Consider the following 13,212-nt stretch of genomic DNA (forward strand, 5'->3'; position numbering starts at 1 on the left):
AAAAAAAAAAAAAAAAAAAAAAAAAAAGAAAAAAGAAAGAAAGAAAGAAAGAAAGAAAGAAAAGAGAAGAAAAGAAAACTTGACCCTTCCAGCCCAAGTGAAGAGTCCTGGTTTACCTTATTATGGAAAGATCATGACCAACTCTTGGAGTAAGAGTTGACTTGGCTTCCAGCCCTCTGAGGGAAGCCTAGGCAGGAACCTGGAGGCAGGAACCGAAGCAGAAGCCACTGTGAAATGCAATTCTCTGGCTTGCTCCTCCTGGTTTGCTCAGTCTGCTTTCTTATACCACCAAGGACCATCTACCCAGGGCAGCACTACCAACAGTAGGCGTGGACCCCCTGTATTAATTATTGATTGAGAAAATGTGCCACAGACTTGCCTGTAGGCCAACTGATGGAGACACCTTCTCAGTCGGGGTTCCTCTTCCCAGGTAACTAGCTTGTGTCAAGGACACCGGAAGCAAATGGAGACAGTACATCCCCTGTACACAAAGCAGAGACCCCTGGGTCTCATCTCTCAATTTCTTTCTTTTTCTTTTCTTTCCTTCCTTCCCTCCTTCCATGTTGCCCAGGTTGGCCTTGAACTCTCAGTCTTCCTGCCTTCAGTGCTAGGACTGAAAGTGCGGGTCACCACTCCTTGCCTCTCTCTTCTAGGCGCTTTCTTCCGGCCTCTCAGTTAAGCTCCGTTGAGGTCGGTAGACTGGTGATTCAAAGCCTGTCCAGCTGGTTCACATGCCACTCCTCTCTCAGGAGACCGTGACATAGCTCTAAACATGTAAAGCAGACATGTTTTTAGCCTTTTGAGAATATTGTACTGAGCATCCATTATGAGTACCTGGAAGGGAGGATAGTGACCTAAAAAGATGTGTGTGTGTGTGTGTGTGTGTGTGTGTGTGTGTGTGTGTGTACATGCATGAGTGTGTGTGTGTATGTTATTTGAGGGTACTATCAACTAAAATGCTGAAGTAATACATGTAAATTCTCAGGAAGCATGAAGCATTGTGTAAACACGAGACCCGAGGCTCTTCTATAGATTTCTGGAAATGGTTTCCACTTTCTGCTCACTTGTCGCAAAGTGAAGCATGCGTCTCTTTGCTTGGAGTATTCCCTGCTGGATTCCTCGGCAGCAGCAACGAAGCTCTAAGCAAACAAGCTTCTGCAATGATTAGCTCAGGGGAAGCTGATGTAGCCACAACAGGCTGGGAGCTGGGTCCGCGGCAGGACTGAAGCGAGACTTTCCCACAAAGCCCAGCAGGCCGGGGGCAGATGAGGCAGGGGTTAAACTGGTCTCGCTGGACAGTTCCTCCTTGTAGATTGTCAGGAAGGCCCACTATTACCAGCTGAGAGGGAGGGGTGGGTTTTGGAAAGTTCTGCTGTGCCATGACAACCTTTCTAATGGGACAAAGGGACGAATCTAGAACTCTCCTGGCCCTGTGGCTGTCAGAAACAAGCTGGTCAGGTGTCAGTGAGACCCAGTACTACCATTATGGACTGGGGGGCTTGTGAATAGGCTTTTGTCCCAACCATCCCTCCAAAAGGGGGCATATTGGATTCGGGGACTATGGTGCTCCATTAGCAACCAGTGCACACTCCACTGATAACTTTGTCTAGGGATATTTGGCTTTGCTCAGTATCCACACCATCATCCATTAACATCGTTCGGTCACATCTCCAGTGTTAATAACAGCCACTCCTTATGACGGGCTTGTCCCCAACTGACATTTTAAATGTATTAATTTAATCCCTGCCTAATCTACAGATGAGGAAACATCTGCATGTAAGGCAGCCCTCTAGGAAGCTGAAATTCAAGCCCCTCAGTCTAGCCCCGGTCTATATGCTTGGCCACTCTGCTGCTCTACCACCTGATGGAAACTGAGGCTTGTCTGTCTGGGATCTTAGAAGCTCAGAGGAGCTCTTTCCCATCTTGCAAGATGGCGGGTGAAAAAGGTGAGAAACCTGATACAAAAGAGAAGAAACCTGCAGCCAAGAAGGCTGGCGGTGATGCCCCTGCCACTGGTGCAGCCAAAAAGGGTGACCCTAAGGCTAAAAAGCTCAAGAAGGGGAAGCCCCATTGCAGCCGAAATCCAGTCCTTGTTAGAGGAATTGGCAGGTACTCCCGATCTGCTATGTATTCCAGAAAGGCCATGTACAAAAGGAAATACACAGCTGTGAAAACCAAGGTTGAAAAGAAGAAGAAAAAGGAAAAGGTCCTTGCCACTGTCACAAAAACAGTTGGTGGTGACAAGAATGGTGGTACCCGGGTGGTTAAGCTTCGAAAAATGCCCAGGTATTATCCTTCTGAAGATGTGCCTCAGAAGCTGCTGAGCCATGGCAAAAAGCCCTTCAGTCAGCATGTGAGACGCCTGCGTGCCAGCATCACTCCTGGGACTGTCCTCATCATCCTTACCGGGCGCCACAGGGGCAAGAGAGTGGTTTTCCTGAAGCAACTGGGCAGTGGTTTACTGCTTGTGACAGGACCGCTTGCTCTCAACAGAGTTCCTTTGAGAAGAACACATCAGAAGTTTGTCATCGCCACCTCTACAAAAGTTGATATCAGCACAGTTAAAATCCCCAAACACTGGACTGATGCTTACTTCAAGAAAAAGCTGCGTAAGCCCAGGCATCAGGAGGGCGAGATCTTTGACACAGAGAAGGAGAAACATGAGATGACAGAGCAGCGCAAGGCTGATCAGAAAGTGGTGGACTCGCAGATTCTGCCGAAGATCAAAGCTGTTCCTCAGCTGCAGGGCTACCTGCGCTCTCAGTTCTGTCTGACGAACGGGACGTATCCTCACAAACTGGTTTTCTAAATTGCTGACAACCTAATTAAACAACTTTATGTGTCAAAAAAAAAAAAAAAAAAAAAAAAGAAGCTCAGAGGAGGAGCCGAGTCAGCGAGCTGAATAACCACGGTGCTGTTGTGATGTTGTGATTCCATTTCTGACACCAAAAGCTGGCCGCTTTCTCTTTGGGAGCATCACTGAAGTACAACCACTGACTTGTTCATTGGAAAACTCAAGCAGATGACTATAGTAACTCGTAAGGTTGCTAGGAGGAAACCACCCGCAAGATGCTCAGAGAGTGTGCCCCCCATGGGAATTCCCTGTGCGTCCACCCAATGACGTGGGCTGGAATGTAAACACAAACTAGGAAGTGCTCCAGTGTTGCCTGACAACAGACAGGGGCCTTGGTGCCACACAGCCTTGAGAACTAAAGGACCCCACAAGCAAGAAGCCAGACACAGAAGAGAGCATCTGCTGTGACTCCAGGGTCAACGAGACCACAACTAGTCTTTTCTCTATGTCGGTGTCCCTGTAAGTATCGTTGCTGTGGGTGAGCAGCCCACAGTAAGTTCTTGTCCTCTCTTTGGAGCCTGTCAGTCTTTGACCGTTGTCGTTGGGATTACTGTTGCTATGACAAGACACCGTGACCAAAAGCAAGCTGAGGCGGAAAGGGTTTATTTGTCCACATCATAGATAGGACAGGACCTCACACAGGGTGGGAACTTGCAGGCAGAAGCTGATGCAGAGGCCGTGGAGGGGTGCTGCTTACTGGCTTGCTCCTCATGGCTTACTCTGCTTCAGGTCACCAGCGCAGGGATGGGACCGCTGATGATAGCCTGGTCCCTCTCTCACCAATCACCAATTAAGAAAATGCCTTGCAGCCGGGTCTTATGGAAGTTTTTTTTGTTTTGTTTTGTTTTTCTCAGTGGCAGTTTGCTCCCTTCAGATGACCCAAGCTTGTTGGCAGGAAACTAACCAGCACAGACGTCATCCCCCATTCGTCTCTTCTTGGGCTGATTTCCTTCAGGGTGTTGTTTAGTCTCCCCCGAGCCTCGGTCTTATGTCAACACGCTAAGGAAGAAAGAGGACCCAGGTAGAGAGAGAGCAGCAAATAAGAAGCCTTGGGTGGATGATAAGGACGGTCCCAGAATACTAAAAGTATCAGCAAAAGCTAGGCAAGGTGCCACATATCTGTATTCCCAGCTATGAGAGCTTAGTGCCCTTTAGTTTGGGGTCAGCCTTGGCTACACAGCAGGGTGCCTTTTCAGAAAGCATAAAATAAATTGAAACAAAATTTTAGAACGCCCGTTAGAGAACAAAGGGCCTGGTGTACCACAGGAAGGGTATAGAATTTTATTCTGAGGATAAAGGTCCAGCAAGAAGGAGTCTAAAGCCAGGTAGGAGATTGGACATTTGTCCCATGGAAGGTGATGGCTTTAGTCTGGAGAGAAAGCTGTTGGAGTTGAGCAGTAAAAAAAAAAAAAAATGTATTTTACCAATAATCTGTTGCTAGTAAAAAAAAAATAGCTTAGGTCGAATTCAAATGTGTGAATAAGTTTATGGGACCCATTGAAAAGAGCAAATCAGTACTCTAAAATTGGGCCTTGGAAGGATCAAGAAAAGAAGACCCCTGATTCAGAAGAGATTCAGGAGAGTGTTCGCTTGCTCAGTTTCGTGGGGAGTGCAGTTAAGAACCATAGTCAAGCTGGGTGATAGTAACACACACCTTTAATCCCAGCACTCAGGAGACAGAGTCAGGCAGATCTCTGAGTTCTAGGACAACCAGGGATACACAGATTAATCCAGTCTTGAAAAACCAATAAATAAAAAATAATAAAATAAAATTGCTCTGACAATATGGCAAAGAAAATACCTATAGGCCCAGATTCCAGGCCTGGCAGAATGTGTGGGTCTCTTCACAGTCAGGCTCTGAGAGCACAGAGCCTCTGGCCAAAAGTTACAGAGTAGAAAGAGATCTTAAAGACACATGTCTACACACACAGCCCCCAAAGAGCCTCCTACTGCCGGCCGCAGCTGCGGGAAGCCGTACTGACAGCCTGCGCGATCTGCTCTCGCTGAGAATGTTTCCCAATATAATTTACAAATTTCAGTTGGAAATGCATTAGCAGTTGAGCAGTGAGGAACTTCTACCTGGTAAATAGGAAAACTAAATTAAAAGCCCAGCTTCGAATACGATCGAACAGTACACATAGCCCCTGCAGTCTTCCGTAACCTTTTCAAGTCCAAAGAGCTCTTTTGTTTTGCCCAGTTTACCGGGTGCCTTTCATTTGATTTGATTTTCAGAAAGTTTTCAGACGGCGGCTGATGAGGCTGCACACGCAGCCTTCTGTTTGCTCAGCCATCCCCAAGGGGTCTCCGGAGAGAGGCAGGTGTTTTAAAACATGGGTAAGAAGAGCAGGGAAGACAGTCGGAGAGAGAGAGAGGCCAAGGGAGTGATGCCCAGGGACAGACAAGCCTGCAGTGACCAGGCCTTCTCCATGCTGCCATGCATGAAATCAGAGTGTCGCAGCGACACAACACTTGCCTGCCATATATGAAATGTAGCCCTGGCTCTCAAGCCCCAACACCACAAAGATTTAAGAAGTGCGTTATAGTCATGAGACAGCTTTCCTCAAGGCCACCACCCTCTCCTGGTCCTGTGTCAGTCTGACTCTGCATTAAACACTTTTGCAGAACCACTCAACTCTCTTGGACATCCCTGGGTCCTTCCCATAAGACCCCCTTCTCTTCTTCCAAACAAAGCCCACTTTGGCTCTGTTTTGTGCAAATGGCTCTCCTCTCTCTCCGTTATTTCTTTGTTTTTTCTTCCAGCTTTGTTTCTAAAGCAAGCCTCCAGGTTTGTTTGACGTCACAAGGTCCATATGTTAAGCCAGACTTTTCTTCATTCATGCAATAAAGACTTGGGACAGGGTTCAGTCTCAGCCAGTTAGCTTGCTGCAGGGCTATGGGCCCATGGCAATTGTGGTTGGACTGAAGCTGTTCACCAGCTGAGTGGTGGTAGCACACACCTTTAATCCCAGCAGTCAGGAGGCAGAAGTTGATGGGTCTCTGTGAGTTTGAGGTCAGCCTGGTCTACAGAGTGAGTTCCAGGAGAGCCAGGACTGTTTCACAGAGAAACTCTGTCTTGAAAAACCAAAAGCAAACCAAACCAAACAAAAACAAAAACAAAGCTATTCACCTTTTGACATTCAAGCAGCAGAGAGGGGGCCTTTAATAACTCTACTCTCTTGAGGATCTACCTTCTTTATCCTCAGTATCTTCCCATGCTCTATTCAGATTCCAAATCTATCAATCTGTGATCAATGTGTTGATGAAGGCAAAGCTTCCTGATCCATTATCTCCCAAAAGCTCCCTCTCTGAGCCAAACTTTCCATATGTAAGCCTTTATCGGGAGGAGGGGGGGGATGCCATTTCCTATATAAGAAATGGTGATTATATGTTCTTTCACAATTTAATTAATTAAAGTTTTGGAGACAGGTCTCCACATTTGTCCAAGAGTGATCCTGTGATCTTGAACTTGCTTTCTAGCCCAAGCTGGACTCAAACTCACAATCTTCCCCCCTCTTGTCTCCCAAGCACTAGGAACATGAGTATGTGCTCCCACTTTCAATTCCCTTTCAGGGATTTTAGACAGAGAGGTGCCCTGGAAAAGGACATCTCAGTGACACGTTGTTCAGGTAGCCAGAGAGGAGGCCTCAGTCTGTGTTTGCTTGAGAAACCAGAGCGACCTTCACACCCCCTCAATCAGAAAGAATTGTGTTGGCTAACCTTTGTAGTATTTTCTAGGCTACATAGTAAGTAGCAAGACCTTGTGTTCAAACAAACAAGCAATAAATATTGGGCTGGAGAGATGGCTCAGTGGAGCATTTCTTGTCTCTTAAGGACCTGGATTCCATTCTCAGCAACCACATGGGAGCTGATAACCTTCTATAACTCCGGTTTCAGGGACACCCTCTTCTTTTGAGGTATCCATCCACACATATATGTATATAAGGTAAACATGCATATATACATACACATATATACATGCATACATACACATATGTATAATCTTCAAAAAATGAAAACAATAAATGAGGATCTGGTGATGGCAAAATGTTTATCATGGAAGCATGAAGAACTCATGTGAAAAAAAAAATCTGGACATGAGGGTACTCACTTGTAATCCCAGGACTGGGGAGGCAGAGGCATGAGATCCCTAGGGCTTCCTGGCCAGCTAGCTTAACCTACTTGTGAGCCCTAAGCCAATGAGAGACCCTGTCTCAAAAAGCGAGGGTGATGTGACTTGAGGAACAACACTTAAGACTGACCTCCTTGGGCTGGAGAGATGGCTCAGGGGTTAAGAACATTGACTGCTCTTCCAGAGGACCTGGATTCAATTCACAGCACACACATGGCAGCTCACAACTGTCTGTAACTCCAGTTCCAGAGGACCCGACACACACCCATGCATATTAAAACAAAATAAAAAACAAAACAAGACAAACCTCCTATGTCTCTCTATATATGCACATAAACATATATTCCCTAAATATGTATGTACACACACAAATAAATAAAATTTCAACTTCCAAGAAAGAAGAGACAGAAAGATGAATACAGAGAGAAGCCAAATAAAGACACGGGAAGCAGCGTGACATGATAGATAAAAGGCTGTTTCTTTATTATTTACAAAACACACTTACAAATCAATAGGGAAAACACAAAAAACAGCCCAACAGATGCAAGGGCGGTGAGTAAATGGACGCAACACTCTTAGGCGGTGACATAGGAAAAGAAGTCCGAGTCTCCAGAACTGGAGAATGAGAATTAAACAGAGTTATTCCCTTAGCAGAATGATAAAAGTTTAATTTTTTTTTCCCAATTTAAAACTCCTAGATGTAGTTAGTCCCTGAGATGTGTCTACATGCAAGTAGTTGACGAGGGGGCAACCCTAGGAGGTGTTAGGGTGGGGAGAAAGGGAGAAGGGAGAACAGAAATAGATAACTCGTCTGGTCTCTGGATGTAAACGCCATGGAGCCACAGGAAGGAGTTGAGATGGGGAACACTAAGAGCATGTCCGGCCTCCTCCCGAGGCTGCCGAGAGGTGAGTGGCTATCAGTTCTCTGAACCCTTAGTGACCCTGAGGACAGAAAGCACGGCCTCTGGCCAGCAAAGAGCAAGACAAAGACAGGCGGGTGCTGGCAGTGGAAATGAAGGATGGGGCTTGGAGATGGAGCCAGAGCTGGAAATGGAGCAGCTAGGGCCATGGAGCTGAGAGCGGAGGGGCATGTAGTCAGGGTACGTGCTGTCTGCCGCTGCTCAGCTCACATTCCTTCCCTTTTCACTCTGCCCCCCCTCCCGTGAGGCATCTTTGAGTATTAGCATCTCTTCCGGTGCTCACAGTATTTTCGTGGAACAGTTCATACCTTCATGTCCGCTTCTGAGTGAGCACTCAGACAACCCCTGAGAGGCTGGTGAAATATCCTGCCCAAGGCTCCACGACGACGGGATGGTGGAGAACCAGCTGACCGGCTGCAAGGCACTATCTCTGGAGTCCTCCATATGGGAGCTTTTGGCTTGAAACTATGGTCCACGTTCCTCAGGCTCTCTACCTTGCCGCTTGCCATGGGAATTTGGTTCTCCCCTAACACCTTCCGGAACACACTGGCCGCTGAGGATTTAAATTCTGTCTTCTGAGAAAGATTCCACCAAACTATGAACCATATTCCATTGCGATCTCCGAAGAGCCCTTCCCTACCTGGCTGACGTCTCCCATAACCCCAAGTGTATGAGCCCAACCCAGTTTCTCTCCATCTGCGGTGCTTGTGTTTTCTGCACTGCAGTGATTTTGGTTATTTTCTCCCTCGCTTGTTCTGATTCCTCCAGCTAGGTGTTAAGTTCCATAACCTTTTGTCGTCAAGGAACATAACAAAGGACAAATGGGCACTAACAAGAACTTAAGAACACAACGGTTCAGCCAGCCCTGGGACACTGTGTACCCTCCAGGGTGTACACATGCTGTTGCCAGGACTGAATCCCAGAGTCAGAGGGAAAGGAGTCACAGCCCTGCGCCCACACTGTCTTGCATGCTTTGTAGGCAGGGAAGAAGCCACAAGAGTAGCATTTTTTTTCTCTGCCTTGCCGTGTGAGCCTGGGAGAGTGGCATTCATTGTAGGACACGCGAGTGAGTGGAATCCTAGCTAGCTTTGCTTAGTGAGCTGATAAAACTAAAGGGGTTATTATCTCTTATGAGACCCGAAGCTTAGCAGTCACCATGTGGTCACTGTCATTTGGAGGAATCTACTGACTTCGGGGGAGGGCAGGCAGTACTGACATGTTTAAGTCCAAGATGAAGGACCCCTCCAGGATCCAGAACCCAGGCATGTCAGGGAGAATGGGTTCTTGCCTCCTATTTGGTTTACTCTGAAGCTGTGTATTGGGCCCGGCATGCGACTAGTAGGGAAATGTCCTTACACATAAAACCAAGAGGAATGCACTTTATTCAAGGTCTATGGGTGGAGTCCCAGGAAATAACAAGGTGGAAATGGAAGAAATCCCGGGGCTCATGTTCCGGACTGTGTGCTGCTTTTAACGTAGCTGAGAGACCTGAATGCTATTCAAATATTACTCAATAATGTTTGCTGGTACTTTCTAGTCCTGAACATTTGCTAGAGGCAAATATTTTTATAAAATCTTTGTAAAGCTCTCTATAAATACCATCTAATGCGCTATGTTTTTATTTATCCGGCTGTGGTTTAGATATTTATAAAAATTCCTAGAAAGGATGGAGAAATTTAAAGGTACCGTGAGAATGACCTTGGGTTTGGGGCTTTTAGCTTCTCATTCCCAGACCCCAAAGATTAACATCTGCTGAGAGTTTGGAAAGCCCAGTGAAGTCATGGAGGCTACTGGTCACTCCATTAGAAGGGCTTGGCTGCTCAGTATGGGGCAAGCAATGATACAGAAGCTTGACACAAACATCCAGTATCCTTCACCAGCAGGTAAGCCAGTGGCGACCAGACGCTGGTGCTGGCATCCGTCCTTGCTGATGACTTCCGTGATGGTTCAGTGATACTGCTGGTGACCAATGGGCCCATGTCTGTGTGTTTCCATTTGAGAGATTCTTCATGTCCCTATGAGCACTGGCTTCTCTGGGCCATAAACTTCCTGTCTGTAAAAGAAGAAATTAGAGGAACCAGTGATCTTTTCAAACATGATTTTCAGTGAGACTCGAGTCTAAAAGACCTCGGTAAGTGCAGGGTTAGCCATGTGCCCACCACATCCCTAAATGACATGTCCCTAATTACCTCAGCTGCATTGTGACCGTTATTTCCAAGACGTATCACAAAACTGGTCACAGTCGAAGGATTTAGCCAGAGCCTGTGTGAGTCCTGCGGTTTGAGGGCCTACAGTTCAGGTGCTGGAAGACTGAACTCTGCCCCTTCAACCTTATTCCTCTTTGGTCTCACAAATGCCTTGGAGCACCTTTCGGCTCTACCACCTTGAGCACCTCGAAGATGGAAGAGGCGTGGGCTCCTGACCTGGTGTCTGTGATCAGTAGAAGAGAGACAGGCACGGGCAACTCTAGAAATCAAATCCTGTGTCCTGGGTCAGAATTTTTCTAAACTATGTAAAACTACTTTGTCAAGGGCGAACGCTGTAAAACGTTTAGCATGAATGTCTTTACATCCGTCTCCCAGTCTTGGACAAAGCAGGTGTTCAGTGAAGGGTTGAACTGACTAGATGACAATATCTTCCTTATGTTTATAGAATTAGTCAAGAAGAGCCACAGAAACCCAGGAGCTGGCACTGTTTGCCCCTCCACCTTGGACTGACACCCCACAAAAGTGGGTGGAGTCTACCAGCTACTCTTTGCTTGACATGAGGCTTAGTGGCCCAGAAGCTTAATGCAAAATACAGCAAAAAGGATTTTTTTTTCTTTTTCCAAATTTTGCTGCTGAACAGGAAGCATGGTGGTATCTTGTTTGGCACCACAGAATGTCCCAATGGCATCCGGCACTGTTTGGAGAGAGTCTTCAGACCTGCAGTGCCCTTGACTCAGAAGATCTAAGTCTAGCAAGGTCCAGACAGAAATTTAGATAGTTACATGTGACCTTGTTTCATATGGAGCAGTTGCTGTAAGATGTGAGATAATATTCACAATGTATTTTTAAGGGTAACAAAGATATTAACAGGGTGGTGGAGGGATTTGCTTAACAGGAAAACGTGTTTAGTGTGTGTAAGACACAGGTTCAATCGTCAGCCCCCGCCCCAACCCCTACCACCAAAAAAACAAAAAAAATCGAGGTAATATCAATGCTTTACAGACTCAAACATACTTTCTGTGCATATGTATTATATATAAAGTAGATAGAAATATGCATATTAGAGTTTCAGAGCAGGTTTTGTGTTTGTTTCTGTTGCCGTTTTGTGGTAAGGGGGATTGAACTCAGTTCCTTGTACATGTTAGATGGGCACTCTGCCACTGAGCCATGTCCCAAGCCTGCAATTATTTCTTTCTTATTGGCGAGCTGGTTTTATGGCTTATCATTTTCTATATCACCAGGTTTATAAATGGCCATATTCACTTCCAGGATGGAAACCAATACAATTGTGTTAGAGTGATGCTGTGTGGGGAGTCCTGACAGCCCTGAAGGATGCTTGGTGATGGTCTTAACACCGACACTAATAAGAATGGATGGTGTTGGCTGGGCACTTGCTCTCAGCCACTGTGTGGCCCTCCCACTGCTTGCAGCCCAGAGTCCCCTGAGCACTGTGGAAGAAAAGCGTTAGTCCACCTACTTAAGACAGGAATCTAAGGTTCCGAGGGCTGAGATCGAAACCTCTGCACATCCTGTCTCTTCTCTTCAGAGGTGCAAAGGCAAGCCATGACTCTTTTTCCTTAGCACACATACACAGCTGCTCACATGTATACCCATCAATATGTAGTTTTCATCATACGTGGCAGGATGATGAACTGGCCTTGATTTTTTCCTTCGACTTATCTATATTATTTTTCCTCCTTCCGTTCATCCTTCCAACCCCCTCTCTGTGTCTTTCTCCTTCTCCCTCTCTTTTTTCCTCCAGAACTGGGACTTGAACCCAGAGTCTTGAGCATGCGAGGCAAGCACTCTAGTCCTGAGCCACACCGTCAGCCCTTTTAAATCATATTTTTCTAACATATTAAAGCTTTTGATGAGCCGGGCAGTGATGGCACATGCCTTTAATCCCAGCACTTGGGATGCAGAGGCAGGCGGATCTCTGTGAGTTCGAAGCTAGCTTGGTCTACAAGAGCTAGTTCCAGGACAAGCTCCAAAACTACAGAAAAACCTGTCTTGAAAAACCAGAAAGAAAAAAAAAAGGACAAAGGAATTTTTAAGATGAAAAAGAAAACTTACCAGAGCACCCTTACTCTAGGCACAAGCGTTGGAAGCGAAGGATAGGTGTGTTCTGAGAGCGTGGAGGTGGGGAGGATTCAGACAGTTTCTCAGACTCCCTGAAGCACGCTGGGCCTTTCTAGTCCTTGCTTCCCAGAGAAAGAGTTCAGTCCTTCAGAGTTCGGCTCTGTGTGTGGCAGGCCTGAGGTAGAGCCCTAAAGAAACTCCTGCAGCTTCTACATAGCACCTCAAGATCTCTTCCAGCTTAGGGGACCTTGCACAGTGCAGGCTGAGTTACATAGTCCACATTCCACCTGCAGCAAGGGCAGAGGTAAGCCACTTCACAGAGGTAAGACCAGTTAGGCTGTATATAAAACACAAGCTCCATTCCTAGCATCTCTCAGGACTGGGGACTGACATAGGTAAGAACCCAGCCCAGCACCCAGTCCAGTGACTGCTCTGTGCAGTAGCATGGTTAGCGCTGACCATCACTTGGACCATGACAAAAATGTCATCTTAATGTTCTTTTCTCCAGCCCTCCTCTTTCAGGTCCTCACTCCAGCTTGGACTTCCCAGGCTCTGGTCTTTCTCCTAGCCCAACAACAAAGCTTTCTCGTGTTCCTTCTCCTTCAGGATAACCTTGCAGGTGATGATTAGATTCTCCTGGTCAAATCTATTGAATGTCATGAAGGGCTGCGAATGTGTCCAAGCCTGAAGGATGGATGGCCCCACCTTTGCTTTTCAGGGAGCTCTTCCACGTCTGTGTCCCAAAGAGTGACAATGGTGACTGTCTATGCTCTGGAATGTATAGGGGTTCCTAGTGATAGAGACGTGGGTCCTGAGTGGAGAAGGATCCCCAGGGAGTGTGGGGCTAGAAGCCTCAGGCACATTTTTTCTGGCTTTTCCCAAGCCTTTTCTTGAAGGCTGTGGTTTTGTCAACTTGTGTTTGCGTTGATGGAAGCCTTTGAACTTGTTTCCAATGCCCCAGGCACTTGACTATGCCCATAATCTCATCGTTGTCCATATTTCCATAGTCTAAGGATTTAAAGG

General features: G+C 46.6%; 1 pseudogene; it reads left to right on the forward strand.

The window, feature by feature from the left end:
• The first annotated feature begins 1,911 nt into the window (after window positions 1-1,911).
• LOC101988589 lies at window positions 1,912-2,855 on the forward strand (annotated as a pseudogene).
• Window positions 2,856-13,212: the final 10,357 nt, after the last annotated feature.

Source organism: Microtus ochrogaster, unplaced genomic scaffold (genome assembly GCF_000317375.1).
Source record: "Microtus ochrogaster isolate Prairie Vole_2 unplaced genomic scaffold, MicOch1.0 UNK15, whole genome shotgun sequence".
In the NCBI taxonomy this organism is placed as follows: Eukaryota; Metazoa; Chordata; class Mammalia; order Rodentia; family Cricetidae; genus Microtus; species Microtus ochrogaster.